We start from the raw sequence: 18,361 nt of genomic DNA on the forward strand, positions 1-18,361 counted from the left end.
AGATTGTTTTCCACAAATAAGCAACTTGGGACTGACAGATTGATTCAGTTAAGGCTGAGCGTCAGACTAACATTTGTATGTATTAAAAAGTTAATGCTTTAGATAAAAGATCAATTATAAAATTGGTTCAGTTCTTTGAAATGGAGAAATTCAGACATTACTCTGAAAAGTATTAAAAGCTACGATAATTTCTATTTTAAATAATAAATAGAAGGTATGAATATGCCTTATGCACTGTATGTTTAAGGGCAGTAGAAATATGTGATTGAGAGGACAACATATGGCATGTTAAAGAAAATGCTACTTCCTCAAAAACTGCTGTAAAAGAAAAAATTGTTTATCGCTTTTTACTTGGTTATTTACATAGCTATTTATAATTATTTATATTGCTGTTTCCATAGAAGAGAGCTCGGCACTGTATCTCAAGTACAACACTTAAAGAATAATTGCTGATGTAGAAAAATTTGAGTAAAGTTATATATCTTTAACGTATAAGCTTTTCAGGTGAGATCAGTGCTGTTCATCTGAAAATTCTTACAAGTTAAATAAGAACAGTAATGTACAAAAATTTTTAGGTGCAATAATCTGTAGTATTCTGAATAATAATGATGTTTTGTAATCTTTGTTATTGCTTCCTTTCTCAAGCCAGGACATCTAATCTCATTGATTTTTCAAAGAATGTTTCCTTTCTGGTGAAGTTTCTCCTTGAGCGTGTAGCTGCAGTGCTTCAAGATGTCACAAAAAACTATATCAGGGCATGATAATTTGTATGCAGTCACTCTAAAAGGCCACTGCAGAAAAATCTCTCTGTAGCATACATGAGAAACAAGTATAGTGCAGACTTGCTGTGGCAGGCAGAGGTCAAACCACTGAATAGTGACTGTGCTCACTATCAAGAAGTTTTGATCCAAGGATGGTATGACTATGTGCATTATATGGATATATATAGCATAACCCTGGAAAATCTGCTGCTTGTATCTGGATTTGTTGAACTGGCAGATCAAGCAAGTTAAAAACAACTGGAATAACAGATTTTCATTGCATATATATAAACCTCACCCAGTGACCTCAGTCAGACAATACAGTGCAATCTGCAAAATTATTGACATGGTTTGTGTGTTCCTTAGGTAATGTTAATTGGCTGTCTTTGGGAGAATAAATTAGGCTGATGGCCAAATGATGCTAACACATAATCTGCTCAAAGCCACTAAAGAGCTATGTGAGCACTTGACATAATGCACTGTCCTTCTCATGCATTGTCCTGTTCACAAAAAGTAAAGTTGAGCAGAAAGTTAGAGTTTCTGCAGAATCAGGCCTTTATCATGCAACTAATACGTTTTTCATATAGATATATATTTACATTCATACACACACACACACATATGTTATTTTACATTTTAGAATGTTTGAAATGTATAACTGATATAAATACAGTGGGTACTGATACTTTTTATGTCATAAATATCCATTGGCACAAATAAGATCTTTATCTCTTATTGCAATTTCTTGATAACAAATGTATCAATTAAAACTTTGTAATCTTCAATGAGGTTTTCTACAACAAATTCAATAAATGTATTTCTATGATCTACTGACAGTATTAGATAACAGTGACACTGGAGCTATTGTTATCCACTATCTTCATCCAAGTCTGATGAAGAAAGATATAAGAATCAATGACTTGGTGAGCTGGAAAAGAACTTTAAAAATGAAAGTGAACCAATTATAGTAAAATACTAAGAAAAGTGATGGATTGTCTACCTCTTGGTATATTTAATAAAGTCTGGATGGCTTCTGGAAAATATTTGGACAAACACCAGTGTTGTCAGCAATATAGAGGTAGGATGGGAAGCCATATGACCATATTAAATGGCCTTTGACTCCCACAGTCATGAACATTATATACATCAGGTCAAAGAATAAATTAAAATTAAACTGGCTATTTTTATCCATATTGCTGCATGTAAAATACTTGTAACTTAGTGATTCAAGGCCATAAAATTATAAAAGTGCCAAAAGCCTTCAAAACCCCACCATCTCTTCAGTGAAGAGTTCTGTACCAGTCACCATGTCACAACACAGCAGGTGCAGATAGGAGAAATGGGACTGGGCACAGTGTGTGCATTCATACACACTGCATGAAGGTGTGTGTCTGGAATCACCTCCAGGGTAGAACAGGACACACCATGTCTTGGATCTTACTGAAATAACATAGGTGGGAGAATAGCTTAAGCTCAGGGATGGGTGTGAGTCGGAACTCATGCCTGAAATGCAGTGTGGATCTACGTTATGCACTTGAAGGTTCTCTAGGTTCTGAAGCCACCAGTGATAAAATCTTACAGCTCAGAATTTACAAACCACCGCCAGGCCTAATGTTTTCAGAGTAGCCACTTGTGTTTATTGTGTGTTTCACAGAATCACAGAATGTTAGGGATTGGAAGGGACCTTGAAAGATCAGCTAGTCCAATTCCACTTGTTTGTCTTAAAGCATTACATATCTGACTCTTTGATGGGCTGCAGTCTCGTGCCAGTTTATGGAAGATGCATAATTGCTTGCTGTCTATTTTCCTTCACAGACTACAGAAAATTATAAGTGGGTTTTATAGTGACATTGATAAATCATGAGGTGCATCTTCTCGCTTGAAAATGACATCAACTGTAGCAGTGACAGTGTTAAGAACCATGGCTGGAGAATTACTGGCTGAAAGTAGGATGAAAAAGTTGTAAAATGTGCAACTATCCTTTTTGCCTTACAAAAGATATTGAAATCCACATTCAGACAATTCTGCATGACTTAGAACTAGGGCCACTGCATATGCAGCAGTAAATTTGATCACAGCTCTGGGTTTGTTTGCTCGGTTGCTCCTGGAAATCCATCAGCATCTGTAAAAATGCACAGGAGTACAACAGACAATATCATAGTACAGGGCACCTTGTTCTCATTTACAACTGAATGTTCTCATGTATCATCATCAAAAACTCATGGGCGTGATAGGAATAGCAGGAGTCAGAGCTTATCATAGCACAAACGCATGGTCATGTGGTCATGACTAATAAAAAGTCTGTATCAGGGCATGTGAGTCATATCCTCTACATTTAACCCTGCGAGATAAGTGGTTATTCACATCATAACAGCTACCATATAGCCAGCACAAAATAAAAGAAGGTACGAATTGGTCATCTTAACCGCCTCTAGAATAACATTTTCTTTTGATGTGCTGAAGGTGTCAGCAGAGCTGTGTTTAGGTGAAAAGTAATAGATTGTGACATGGAAGGCAAGACTGGGTGTAATTACTTTATTTAAAACTTATGAAATATGAAAGGTAGCATTAAAGCTGTTCACTTTCTACAAACAGCAAACATGTTCTCAGTCTCCCTTCATCAAAACTTTAATATGCTTAATGCCAACTGCCAGGCTACTGGATTGGTTCTAGGAAAAACTGTGTCTTGTTTTTCCAGATAAATTCTTTTTTTATGGTGGAATGAATGATTTAGTAGCATTGCCAATAAGATAAACACTGTTCAGGCAGACTTCAGATAGCAATTTGTATCTAATTTTTGGCTTTTATTTCTTATATTGTTATGTATTCTCTGTTCTGTTTTTCTTGCCACTGGCTGGAGAACCGAAACTGTTCCAGTGACATGTATGCTGGCTGGAGGTTGGTGCAGCACCTGCCTGAGATGCTTGTATAACAGGGCTGGGAAGTCAATGTTGTGTGAATGTCTCCTCAGTACTTTAAAGGGAATTTCCTCTAACAGGAAAATCAGATGTTTATCCCAACTTTTTACTCTCCAGGAGAGTCCTTGGAAAGTGAATGAAAATCTGCAAAACTGAACCATTACTTGATTCCCTTTCATTTTCTACATGAATGTAGAGTTTTTAAGAACAGCTAAAGACCAGCCACATTAATAGTCAATGGTACAGGTTCTTAGGGCATCCTCTGAATTATTCTTTGTCCTATAAGCAGTACCTAGTCTCCTTCCACAGCACTATGCTTTTGACCCAAGAAATAGCATAGTAATGTAGAAACAGTTCCAGGAACTTACTAGAAGTTGCAAATTTTTGATATCTTTAGTATTATGTTCACAAGTTGCGTATCTATACTGTTGCTTTACTCAGTGGCTTTGCTTGGCTGTAGCTCGCAGAAGTAAAGATTGTTGAACACTGTGCCAAGTATGTTTGAATGAATTACTTTCTCTAAGGGAGCGATCTCTACCCTTATAAACAGGAATTTAACCAAACTTTCCTATAATACCTCAGTAAAAAAAAATGCTATTTCTCTGCTTATTCTCCAGCTGTAAGTTGCTAAAGATGTTATTTAGAAGTTTGTGTATAACTTTTGCCTTTGGGAAAATTGTCATCTCTTTTTTTCTGTTAGATAGCTGAGAACCATGGAAAGAAATAAAGAATACGTTTTGTATCAGTTCACTGCTACTTAGATATTCATTTTTGTAGCATGCCACATTAATTCATAAGGGTTGAGATTCATCGCACTAGCAAGAGTTGTTATGAATGTGCTTTACTGAGTATGTATTATCTCTTGGATAGATTTCATATGCATAGATGCATATGCAGTATGCCTATGTATAAATTATGACTAAAGGATAGATGCCCTGATATTTGTTCAGATACTTGGAAATCCAAGAAAATCATGTGTTCCTAGTAATATTACTTCATCTGTTTCTATGCCCTACAATAGATTGTTTTATTGTTATTCTACATTATGAAAACAGTGTATATTGCTTAGGCAGCTATTGCAGGAATCAGCTAAATGCAGGTCAAACAATGACTGTCCTATCTAACTGCTAAATAGAAAATAAATGTAGCCTAGTTAAAGAGCATTTTGGTAGAAGACAATATTAGTGTTGGCCTTTGGTCTTTAACATATTTATTCTTGTTTTACCAAGAGACTACACATCAGAGAGGTTCCCTCCATGTGCCATCTGTTTCCTTGCAATTGGGAATGGTAGAATAATTTTCTGAAGAATTGCTGACAAGATGTGGCAAGGGAACAGTAATCCATAAGGACGAGATTTCTCATTAAAGTCACTCAGCTCATCTGTGATACAGCAGCCTCTTGATTTACACTGGTCACCTCTGGAGCAGGGAGGACAGTGACTGGTAAGTTATATTTTTATTGCACAGGCTAATGGTGACGTTCTTGACAGTAACTGGGATTGCTGTCAGATCAGTTTTCATGACACAGACACACTTATCTAAGTGAGATTATTCTAGTTAGACAGTTTATAATTATAACAGATATGACCATAGATGCCTCTTGACCTTAGTTACTTCATGATGTCTTAATGTTGGCTGACTGTTGTCATATCATTCCTTAGGCTTTTGCTAGGAAGGGCAGGCAGACTGCACAAGGCTCCTCATGAATTAAAGCAGACTTTTTGACCTTTTGGTAGAGATCTCCTTTTTTTTTCTTTTTTTTTTTTCTGTGTGTGCCTCCTGAGCTTTTCTCATGAACAGAACCTTAGAGCAGATCACTGCTTCTGTTCTTGCTGAGCAGCCAGTTTATGGCATATTGGCACAGCTGTATATGTCAGCCAGCTGACAGTAGTTTCAAGCAGACAAAGGAAATTGTTCTAGGACAATTTACAAATTAAATATTTGCCATAGATGGAGAGGGCAAGGAATGATATGATAGAGATGAGAGACAGAATTGCAGACATGGTGGTTGGAAAGGATCCCGCAGGTCATCTAGTCCAGCCTCCTGCTTTAAGCAACACTATATACCTTGGAGGACTCAGACCATAGCAGAGCACACATAGGCAGGAAGTATACCCAGACTAGAACCCTAAGAGAAGACGTTCTCTTGAGTTAAGGAAACATGTCTTTCCACATTAAAATGAAAGATATGATCAGCTCTTCCCTGTCCCTCTATTTCTATATATCCATATTTCACAATAAATACAGGCTCTCTTTTCAAGAGGGTCCTCAAAGTACGTGAAAGTACAGAGTAAGTTAAGCATTCATATAACACAAAAAAGGAGAATCCTATATAATGGGGGGTTGAAAGCAAGAATCCAGGATTATCATGTAAATCATTGGCTGGAATAAAGGTGTTATTTATCATTCTCTTATAAAGAGCAGCTGCTTTGCTCATGTTTTATTCTTAGTATATAAGGAGCCCTGTGACAATGATCTTTTCCCACCTTACTCAAATCTGAGTAAAGAAGTGTAAAAGGTAGTCAGCTTTCTAGCAGAATCACATTTAGCCTTGAGCTGCCAGTAATGCCAAGTGAATTTCAGATCTGGAAATTTGTGTTCCTTCTGGTTTATCCATTGTCAACAGGAGAAAACCAAATTAAAATTCTAAGGTTGGAATTCGAGCCCAAGCCCTGAGCAGACTAAAAGATGTGCTTAGTTTCATGTAGAAATGTAGTTAAATGAATTAAGGACATGGTTTCAGGCCAGTCTGTGTGGTTGGAGGAGCACTGCCTTGATATCTATGCCGACAGTTGGTGATGCAATGCCATACAGTTTCAATGGGAGTCACAGTCTGCTATTTGTCTTACCTGGCAGATCTGAAAAATACATACTTTTTTCTAATGTTTCACTCCAAACTGCTTTTAACAGCAGTTATTCTACTCTCCTTCTCACAGATGCTCCAAGAAAAATATGAAAATGCAGCTGGAGACATTAAGAAAATCAAGACCACAGCAGAAGGTAGAATACCTAACTTGAAGTAGCTGTTTGGTAGACAAAAGTGAACATGCCCTCAAGCAGTGAGAGCCCCAGCTCTGTCGTGAGGTGGTGGATGTACTGACCCACATCAAGGTGTTCTGCTTTGCTTCCTGGCAATACACATTTGCTTTGTTTTTGTTGTAAACCCTCTAGCTGGGATCCTCTGGAAACACGAGCCTAGAGGAACAACATGATTGGCTTGAAAGGTTATTTTGTTGTGATTGCTAAATCAGCTGTACTCTTCCACCAGCTCACCGTGTCAGACTCACATACTCATGCTCCAGTGCATAAGCACACTTGCGAGACGCTAAATTCAGCCAACCATCTCTTCACTCCTCAAGGGCTGAGATAAAGAGGAGAGTAAGTGGCAGATACTGGAGGAAGAGCCTAGCAGATCACAGGAAGCCAGACTAACTGTTGAGTTCTGAGTCACTTAGTCAGAACAACTTAGTACCACCTTAATAGTACCAAGGATATTTTGAGCTAGGTGAACAGAAATGGAAGATGCTAGAGTAGTCACTCCAATATCCCTCTCTCACAAATATGAAACATTAGAGCAAAATTTGGTTATATCACTCCAAGTAACTCCTAATGAAGCAACTTAAGAGGCAGTTCTAAGGCCCGACTGTCTCTGGTGTGGTCTTTCTAAGGTAGTCACTGCTGCCTGTTTCTTGTTGGCTTTTCCTCCAAGCAGACAATCTATGCCTGTGTGTCCTTCGCCTGGAATCTTTGCTAGCACTTTTCTAGAATACAGGCTCCTTGAATTGAGTTCATGACTCTTACAGGATAATAATACAAAACATCTTAGTCAGCCCAACACTTCGCTTGGCTAATACCACGTAAACAGAAAAATCCATTTCTGTTGGCTGCAATATTGCCAAGGTTCATTAAAGGTGGTGCACATACACTTGAACATACTGGTATAATGCAGGTTTGAAAGACTAGTAACTTTTTAACAAAAAATACAGAACATTGAAGATATTGTATATGAGGATGAAAGATGCATGGTTTAAATTGGAAGCTATAGAGGTGACACTGGAATGAAGGTAATGTGCCTAAAGAATGGTTTAGTAACAAATGATTTTTGCCAACAGTGAAAGGCATAACTACTTGTTTGCAAATACACAATCACAACTTTTCCATAAATGCAAAACTATCCATGTAAATTACATATGGATTGTTCAAAACCAAATTTTCTCCATGTCTTTGTTCACTTGCATTTTCAATCCTCAATATTTCCAGTGAAATAAAGAAACAGCCTGGGTAAAATATACTTCCTATGTTTAAACTCATAATTACAAACTAAAAAGAAATTTTAAGTGCTCCATACTTCTGAAATTTAACCATCTTCAGACTTCTTTCATCACGAACATGTGATCACAGCTGTGTGTATAATTGCAAGTTACATGAGGTGTAAGCAGCCTTGAAATCATCACACAGGTGAAAGTTTAAGAATAGTACAGTGGTCATTGACAGTGTATTTATCATAATGGATCCTTTTGCTATTTCTTACTTGTCTTGCATAGGCGATGCAAAGGCTGAGAAGAGCAGCTGGTGATTTCTCTTCATATCTGTACCTGTGTCTCTTGTCACAACAGGATCCTTATCTACATAGAAAGAGGAGAAGCTGCCCCTGTTACAAATGTGCTCATTGAATCAGGGTGATGCTTTCATTCAAGAAATATTTGCATGTACTTGGAAGTTTTTCTTTATTTTTTTTTGCTATCTGCGTTGCTGGATGCATGCACACAAACACATGCAAAGCTTAAATGCACTTAGGCAAAGCCCCAAAAATGCAAAGCTTACAGTTTTTTAAGCTGGATGGTAGTCTCATATTTGACAGCAAATATTTAAATATATGCCGAAAAACAATGCACTCACGTTGCCTTTCATCTTAATAGACATGGTCATTTTTATCTTGTGTTTTGTGATGACTATCAAATGATTAGGGAATCAAGCAGTTTTGAAAAGAGATTTGCAACTGAAAGGTCACATGGCAGTATGGCAACTTGTTTAATGTTTTAAGAATAATACAATTTAACATGCTTCTCAAGGATTCTGAAAAGAGGCCTAGTGTTCCTCCGTGCCTGGTGTAATGGCGTTGTATTTGGAGGCCTTTTAAAACATACAAAGGCATAGCATTATTTAAGCAAAACTCTCCCATCCTGATGTTGACAACTAAGATGACTTAGACAGTTACATCAGCAATTGATGTTGACTAGAGGAAGCATTTAACGTTTATATAGAAGGCTCTACCTCATATCAAACGTGTATCTTGACAGATATGTTACGGTATTAGCATATTAGCATGCATCAGCAGATACCAGAGTCTGGGCTTTGACAGCTGTTGGAGAGAGGAATTATAGCTTTTTATCATCTCCAGAGCACAATGATTCTGAATGTTACCTTTGGCACTTGCTAAGGCATTGACTGTCTCCCACTTTGATAGCCCAGGCAAAATAGAAGGTATTTTCCCCATGCTGCAGCTTCACTTAGATTCTTCCAGTCCTTTAGTTTACAGTAAGGAGGCTTAAAGGGAGTCAAAGTTTGCTTCTACCTGAAAATGCCTCAGGCATTGTGGTTGTTTGTTTGGGGTTTTGTTTTGTTTTGTTTTGTTTTCCAAACTATTTTCTCAAATGAGTGAGGCAGAGGATGTCTTGCTAAATAGTAAGTTAGGAAAAGATGTCACCACAAGCACATGTTAAGCACATCTTATTTAAGTTCTTGCCACAAGATTAGAGACTTTAGTTTGAAATGCACCTCCTTTGATCTTGCTAGACACCCTGAATGAGTGTTTCTGGTCAGAAAATCTGCCTGTGCCAGTTTGGTTGTTGTGTATGGGGACTGAAATTGCTTGCACTTTGCATGATAAAATTACAGGGCTTTTAATGAGACTAGAGCTATAGTCTTTACTCATTGGCTTTTCAGTGGCAGCCTCAATCTCTTGTAGAAATAAATATAGTGCCAAACAGCAAAAAGAGAAGTTACATGGCTGAGACAGAACATTTTAATTTATTAGAAGGGAATCTTTCAGAAATCAAATCTATATGCACCCATGAAAGATACAGAATAAGGTAAACGAGCACACCTCCCATCAACTAGCCTTCTGCATACTGCTTAAAATCTTATTTTTGCTGCTTTGGCAAAGAAGTACGGTTAGCTTCTACTGAGTTTACAGAAGAACAATAAATAATAGAGTTGAATTAGCAACTGTGATCTGAATGATACCATGGAAAGTACTCTGCAACTTGAGCACTGTAGAACTTTCTGTATACACTATTTTCTTCTTAGTTGTTCCACTGGGTGGCACAACTCATACATTGCCTTTTTCAAACAAATCACTGAATATTTGAATATGTTAAATTATTTTGCTGTATTATTTTGTGCTGGCAGCTGCAGCCTTGAGTTCTGATTACATTGCCTAGCCAGATGAAATAGGGTCATGGAAGGCAAGTGCCACTGTACTGTCTTTAATCCAAGATGAAAACTACTCTCACACACCTCCCCATCTTACAAACTGTAGTTAGCTGACTTTGAATAAAATCTGATGTGTTAAGAAAACATGTAGCTTAGGACTTAGGAACAACTAAAGCTTTCCACAAACAAAACACTTTGGTTTCAGGAAAGAAAACAAAACATGTCCGCTCCCTTTATGGGAACTACTTGATGACCCGTATTTTAAAAAATTCTGAGACTCTCATGCTTCCCAGGGTGGAAGTGGTGAGGAAAATGTCCTGCAATTCAGGTGGATCCACCCACTGTCTTTATTAAATCGTTGCCAGTGTCGAGGAAGAAATCTGAATGTCCAAACCCTGTCTGCTCAGAGAAATGTCAGTTAGAACTCATGACAACTGTTTGTGTGGTTGCCTTGCTGATGAAGAATATCTGGTTTTGGTCTTCAACGTTATAAAATGCTCTGACAGACTAACAAGACTCAGCTGCTTCACATTTCCCCCCACTGTTATTTTCTCTCCAATCCTCTTTAAGGCTTTTCCTTAAAAAAAAATAAAATAGATTCACCATATTCACCACCAACTCCGCTCCAAAAGGTAGTTGAGCCCACTGCAGTCCCTATTTCTAAACCCGTGAAGACCTTCAGACCTTGGAACTGGTTGACTCCTGAGGTTACAAAGCTAATCTGTTACGTCAGCTTGTCCTCAGACAGAGGACAGATGGTGGCAATAACAGCACAAGCATCTCCTCTTAAGTTATATGTTTGCTGTCTCTAATTATGTGTGATTAAGGAAAGAAACCCTGTGATGTTTAAATGAAGTATTTTGTTATAGTGACAGGGATGCTGAGATATTTCCAGATGTTATGGTTTTTTATTTGTAAGTCTGGTGCTGAAGGAAAACACTTTCATAGTGTAGTTGTTGTCCCTCTTGTCAGTTCTTCCCCTACCTCCTTTTACTTTTGAGCTCAGGGCTTAATGTTAGTGAAATCTGAAAGAGGAATAGGTAGGATGCACAGAGGTGTCTAAATGGGTATAAAATTTGTGAGAACTAGAGTGTGTCTAGAAGAGAACTGTACAAATGAAGAACCCCTTGAGAGAACTCACATGTTACATGTAACATTTGGTTGTAGCTGATCAGTCAAAATATACCTGAGTATCCAATTAGCATTTGTGCACTGTCAGATAAGCTGTAATTCTGTTTCCTACCTGTCTCTTGCAGGATGTGGCTGGAAATACTGCTGCAGGAACTGCGTCATGACAGCAGGGGACAAATCTATCAGAATACTGTTTCATTAGTTATGCTGCTCATGCAATAACTAATTTTAAATGAAGGAAATGTCTCAGTAGTCATGTTCATATATGTCTTTTGTGCAGGATGCTTTTGCTTTTATCTTTCAATACTCTGTGTTTTTTATTTTACAAATAAATATATCTGGGTTTTTTGTAGATTCACTTCTCTATCTCTAAAATCCCTTTATAGTAGGGTTAGCTCCTTTGTAACTATAAAAGGAGCAAGGCTGTAAAGGATATTCTATACAGCAGGTGACAGCTGTAGAGCAGTAAATCAGTATTACTTACTGAAGCTCATTAATTTACCTGTATAAGCAAACTCCTACACCTCATTTTTGTGTCCAGAGTGCTTCAACTTTTCTGCTTTCTTTTTAAGCTACAGCTGCTATGCCCCCAGATCTTTTTACACATGGGATAAATTCCCCTTGACTTCAGTGGAGTTCTACCAGCCAGAAATTTTGCTTCTGGCCTTCTTTAGGACTTAAATTGTGTGTGTTGGAAGAAAATGTCAGATTAGACTCAGGAGAAAAAGAAATACAAAAAACAGCCATGTGTCTAAACTATGGGCAGAAAAAGGAAAGTGGGAACTGGTGCTGGATTATTTTCATTTAAATAACATTTAAATAACATTTTTTTATTTGCTTGGAAATCCAAATGTACCTTTAGCTTTCCCAAGTTAAATAACATTTCTGAAGTATTGTTTGGGACAGCAGACACTTCAGAAAAAGCTAATAGGAATAGAAATTTTGAGCATCATTCACTGCTAAGTGCGGTTGTGTCCTCAAATAGAAGATGTCATTTTTAGGAGAAATCAGCATGGCACTTTTAAAAAAACAGGTTTTTCATACTCAATTTTATTCCCACTTTGAAGGAAGTTTCAAAACACAATTTTAACTTCCTTTTTTTAGAAAAAGGTGTGCTACAAATATGAATTATCTTGCCAAAGAACTTTGGTTTCTTAATTGCATCTGATATTTGTGTTGCTTCTGCAGTTCCAATTACACTGATGTATGCTGATGCTGTGTATGTAAATCAATGTCCTTGCTAGCACTTACATCTGCTGCATCTCTTGCTGAAGTGCTGTGGCTCTGCTGAGGGCTTGCCCTTGGTTAGCTTGCCCTTGCAGATGCCTGGCAGAAATGAGATTCTGTGAGGGCTCTGAATGAGAAGGGGGGAAATGACACAAGTTAAGTCACTAGGACATATGTGTCTATGCAGTGGTGGATGATGGAGTATGGGGTAGGGTGGATGACACCCTACCCCATAATGCACGTTTTTCAAACAGTAGCTTTGCTGTGTTGCCAAGGGGTTGTGGTTAGGAGATGAGTATTTGCCCTATGGACACTTGGAGGCTGTAGATTCTCTGCACTACTTTGTTCTTCATTTGAAAGCAAGACCTGTAACTATGCAAGAAACAAGGATGTTTGTGTGAAAGGGACAGGTTTGAAGTGAAGCTGTGTGTGAATGAGAACCTACAGGTAAGGTGAGAGTGGTCTTACTGGGACAATAGTGAAAAACAGAAGATAAAGTTGCTTGTCATGTTTTCTCTATTCTTTTCTGTTCTTTTCTCTCTTACCCTTTTCTGAGAGGGAACAGAGCTTCTTATCCCCTTAATGGCCTTTTTTTTTAAAGTGCATTTTTCATGCTGGCAAATACCAGCTCTGAACATGATTATACCAGTAGAAACCTCCTTTTAGTGATACAGTTATTCACTTTGTTTAGGGAACAGATGGAAACTATGCTGGCCAAAACACTCTTTCCAGGGGAAGGTGTGCCACTACTAACTTACCTTCTGAGGACTTCCACCTTCAGCTTAGTTTCTTTCTTTAAAATCTGTGTTGGTTTTTGAAAGGAAGGTCAGGCTTTTGCTTATTGCACACAGCAATCCCAATGGCTGTAACTTGGAAATTTACTTCTACTCTTAAGAAAAGGAAACATTCTGTGTTACATACTACACAGGACATTTTCTTTATGAACTACTATCTAAAAATAGCCTGTATCTCATCTAACAGAACAGCAATGAATTCTCATAAAACAAAGTGAGAGTTCATTATTATTTGTGGCTTCTCATTAGGGTGTGAATCTAATCCTTTAAACCCTAAATAGTTGTGGGGTTTTTTCCCAAGCTTTTTCTCTAGTTATGATACTAGCCTGCCTAGCTAGATGCATAATTAGTTTCGACATCAGAAGGACTTCAAATAGAACAGTGCTGTGAACTGGGTGGTCTGGTTCCTTTTAAGTGCTTGCCTACTACAAAACTGTTAGACATAGAAAGCATGGGGTTTTTTCTTCAAATTTTAACTTTATGCCATTGCATGCACAGGCAGCTTTGGTATTAGTACTAAAAATGAAAAGCAGTAGATGATTTAAAATGTTTTTTAAAGAGAACATTGCTCAGCATCAAACTCTGGGTTACAATAACAATCAAAGCTCTTTTGGTAGCTAGTTCCAGGTAAGAAGTATTCAACAGGCTAATTTGTATTGGCTTCAGATGATGAAGAAAGTACCAGAAATTTCATATGATTAAGAATAATTTATTTAAGAGAACTCTCTGCTCTGAAGTGAATCATTAACTTACTAGTGATCTCTTGGACTATTCTAGTGTGACCTGTAAGGAAGGAAGGCTTCAGATCTAGGAATGTCTGTCATGAAAAGGATACGTCTGTAGAGTATGACTGATTTGCTGTTAATGTGTAGAAATTTCTGCTATTGCATCACTAATACTGTTGTTTTTTGGACCATCTAGCTTAAAGCTAGTGCAAATAACTTTATCTACATTGTGCCTTTGACAGCAGGCATTTCCAAGCAGAGAGTATATTTCTCTGCAGTAATAGAAGTAAAGGCACATAAGTAAGTGGAACTACAAAAGTGAAGATAGAGAAGTGGCATGGTGAACCTTGAAAAAAATCCAACATCCGTTTCAGTCACTCGGTGGTATTTAGATATCTATCTGTTGCGTTACCCTATAGAAAGCTTTCCAGACCTGCAGTTTAGGAAAGTACACAGTGAAGACTGAAGCAGGGACTGTGGCAAAAAGTCCAACAAACAAACAGAGGTGGTTAATGCTAGCCATAAAGGATAAGGAATACGGAGATTGTAGTTATTCAGGTTGTGTAAGAACTTGCAGACAGAGATACAGGAGGAACTTTACAAATGTTAAGGGACAGAATGTACTGAAGAGAAAATAAGCCTTGAATTATTTTGAATGATGAATTTGATGTTAATGACACCAGAAGGGCAGAAACACTTAGCTTTTGCTGTAGAATTGGTTTGGGTAGGGTTTTTTATGTTTTTAATTAAAAAGGCAAATAAAAGTATTCGAGTTGTTGAGAAAGCAGACAGACATGGCAAGATCTCTGCTCATTACCTGGGGAGGTGTTGCAAAACCAATACCTGAAGGAACAAGAGAGATCTTTGTTGAAGCATATTCTTTCAATGAATGTCACCCTCAAAGTACTTACATTGGCTTGTGAATGCTCACAAAGGATTAAATAATTCCAGACTGCCAAAGAACACAAGGATGACTTCAGAAAAAATTGTAAAATGTAGATCAGTCTCCAGAGGAATACACAGTAATTGAAGTGGGACAAAATTCAAAAAGTTTGAGCTGGACTGAACTCCTTCAGTCCTGAAGTAAGGTAATTGGTGCTGTATGCGGATTCAGTGGTTTTCCTGTACATATCAGCTTGCAAAATGGGGATGTGAATGATCTAATGCCCATCTTCTATTTCAGTGTGTTCACATCAGTTTAACTACACCATAACTCAAAGAAAGGTTTTCTCTAGTGCTGTTCCCCAATGGCATGATGATACATGACATTAGATGTACCAAGTAATACCTTTTTGTATCAGTATATTAAGTAAACCTGATACTTTATTTAAAGAGGGAAAAGTATGGCTGAAAGAACCATGAATTCAAGATGTTAAGGTTAATAGGTCAAAATCTAACCTAGATAAAACTCTCAATGAGAGTTTCGCCTGGGCAAGGACTATGGGATTTAGCCTTAAGAGAATTAACAAGGTACATCAGATCTCTTCACTGTTCTGATTGCCAGAGGCCTGTCTGGACTGTGTCCAGAAATACATTTTCAATCACAGCAGATTAAAGCAGCTAATACAGGAAATGATGTGTACTGTTTCACGTTGTCTGTTCTGTTTTTATCTAGACAGGTACAGTAATAACCATACAGAGAAAATAAGAGGGGAAAATGCTGTATTATTTTAATCAGCGGATGTTTTTCTCATCTGCCTGTGTTCTGGGAAAGTAATTATTTTCAAGTAATTGTAAGCTGACTTTTAAAAATCCTGTTGTAGTTCTTTCTTCACCTTGGAAATCCTTTTTGATCTTTTAAAGCTGTTGTGGATTCCTCCCCCTTTAAAAAAATCTCATAAAATGTTTACAAGTCTTGTTTATATTCCCATAACATTTTTCATTATGCTGTGACAGCCTCACTGAAAAATTATTTTAATTATCTCAAAATGAATCGCACAAAGAGGGAATATGAAAATATAAATCTTTTGTCTGACTGTATTTTAATTGCTTCAGCTAATGAAAGAGGCATAAGATATCTTACACAATGTGAAAGCTAAATTGCACAAACAATATAACCAGTATTAGAAATGTGCTGAATCTGTAACACTCACTCTGCTTCAGTGGGAAGATATGGGGACTCTACCTGTTTTGCAGGGCTTGTTTTCTGCTCCTGATATGGCAAGCTAATTTCAATGGGAAATGGTGTTGAAAACACCTCATAATTATCTCTTCTGTTCTCTAGGTCAGCAACACGGAGACATTGATGTACAAAACAAAGTGAATTTATGTTCCAGAAGCTGTGAGCCCTCTCCTGCCAACCTATCCACAAGAGTTCAGTGATGTGAGGAGTTCTTATGTGACAGTGTAATGTGAGCCAATGCCTTGTATATGTTATTAAAGTAAAATGTCCATTGATTATAGTAAGTAACCTATTCCCACAAAAGGGTCGATAAAGCAAGATAAAAGTGGGCACCAGCAGACAACAGAATGATTTTAAATATATACACACAAAACAGGTCAAATCTATAGGTCTAATTAAGTATTGTCTGTTCCCACAATAGAAATTTTTGCTTCATCAGTTCCTAACCTTGTGATCTTTGACTGAATTTTATCTAAGACACTGCACACAGGCATTTTACTTTTACAGACTTCTGAACTTTCAGCTATTTAGAAGCCATTGGTTGAAGGTGATGAATTCAACAAAGAACAAGGCTATGACAGAAAACCAGTGTTCAAACCATTGCTTTGTCAGTGACACTTCCACCAACATAATGCAGGAATGCTGCAAGGTTATTAACCAACAAATCTCCCCTCTGTAGTCTAAAAATATCTCCCAATTGGGTGCCTCAGTGAAATGCCATGTGTTATAAATGGCAAAGCTGATTTCCAACTTACAGGGATAGCAAGGAAGGACTGCAGGAGCTTTGATATTTAGCAGAGTGGTAATAGACATGTTGCCGTACACGTAGCTAGCCCTAGGTAATTGTTTCCCCCTGCTTAGATTAGATGCTTCTTATCTTGCGATAATGTTGTAAGTCAAAATCCTTCCATTGCTTACCACCTTACCATTGTCTTTACAGGGTTGTGCTTCACTCCCTCCCAGTTTTGGGGTAATAATCTTTAATAATCTTTAAATCTCAGAGGGTTTCCCTTGGTTCACAAATATTGTCCTGGGTTGTAAATCTGTGTGATTAGTGACAGACATTAAGGGAACTCACTGACTCAGGAAATTTTTAATGATTAGGAGTGGCTTTCACTTTGGTCAAATCAGCAGTGACAGGGCCTTTTTCCTTCTGATGGCTGTTTTAGGTTCGTACATTCATTGGGTGTTATGAATTTGTACAGCACATCGCCCCTTCTGCTAGGATGTTTTACCTTCTCTGTTTTCAACAGTAACAGTTGAATCCAGTGTAGTAGTGGGCCAGATTTGTCATTGGTGTAAATCAGAGTGATACTACACTCACTTATGCCAGCAGTTGATCTGATTGTATATATCTCTAATACCATGATACAGGGGCATCAAGCCAAAACTGGGAGGCATGTTCTGGAAAAGCTGATCTATGTATTGTTCATGGGAGAAAAGATGTGGACATTTGTAATTAGCACTGTCTTCTCACATGCGATAAAAACACACAAGACAATCTCAATTTCTCGCAGTATATAAGGCAGTATGGCACACTAGGTGTCCAAGGTATAAAGTGTGTTCATACTCAGCTATGTTATTTTGAACTGTTACATATTTTTCTCCTAATAATGTCTTTTTTAGTTCAGATTTATTTCCTTCTACTTACCACCTTGTAGTCCATCATTCTGTCACTTACCTGTATTGTGTTAACCTGTGTTGGGCAGAGTGATAATCTGACTCTGTCAATATGAACACCCTTGCTACAAGGGAGCATCACTAGCTTCCTCTTTTCCATGGCAATGTGATCCCTTGGGAGTAACCTCTCACATGATATTGAAGCAGGGCTCAGGTTGCTAATGAATTTTTCTGTTATTTTGTTGATTTAAAAAAATATTAAAGTATTGTAAATAGAGTACATATATAAGTCAAATGAACAGGCAGCAATTTTGGAGGTTATGTTGCAGACACAGTTTACACATACAAATCAGGGAAACCAGCTGATTCTTACAAAGTCGTTACATGAATATGAATAGATTTTCCTCAACTGAACCTCTGCCATGTTGAATTTGTTCCAAACTGCTGATTCACCTAAGGAGTGTTCCACCAGTGAGCAGCACTGTCTGTATTCTTTCAAAATTTTAAAAGTAACTACGTATTATTTCATACTCATCAAACATTTCAAGGCTTCATAGTCTTTCTAGACTGTTGTTTGGAACAAATAGTCTGGAATTGTTATTGTGTGCTCTTGATACTAATTCTGTTT

At 37.6% G+C, this 18,361-nt stretch overlaps 1 protein-coding gene across 9 annotated transcripts in view; it reads left to right on the forward strand.

Moving 5' to 3' along the window:
* The window catches only part of CABCOCO1 (ciliary associated calcium binding coiled-coil 1), a 227,662-nt gene that overhangs the window by 25,854 nt on the left and 183,447 nt on the right, over positions 1-18,361 (forward strand). For 8 of the 9 annotated variants that reach the window (XM_065068612.1, XM_065068613.1, XM_065068610.1 and 5 more), the window contains exons 3-5: positions 4,909-5,122; positions 6,616-6,679; positions 16,216-16,342. The gene's annotated coding sequence lies outside the window, so the exon portion shown is untranslated. Of the gene's footprint in view, positions 1-4,908; positions 5,123-6,615; positions 6,680-11,370; positions 12,920-16,215; positions 16,343-18,361 lie in introns of all 9 variants that reach the window. The other variant, XM_065068611.1, reaches the window with a different exon arrangement.

This window comes from Columba livia, chromosome 6, assembly GCF_036013475.1.
Source record: "Columba livia isolate bColLiv1 breed racing homer chromosome 6, bColLiv1.pat.W.v2, whole genome shotgun sequence".
Lineage (NCBI taxonomy): Eukaryota > Metazoa > Chordata > Aves > Columbiformes > Columbidae > Columba > Columba livia.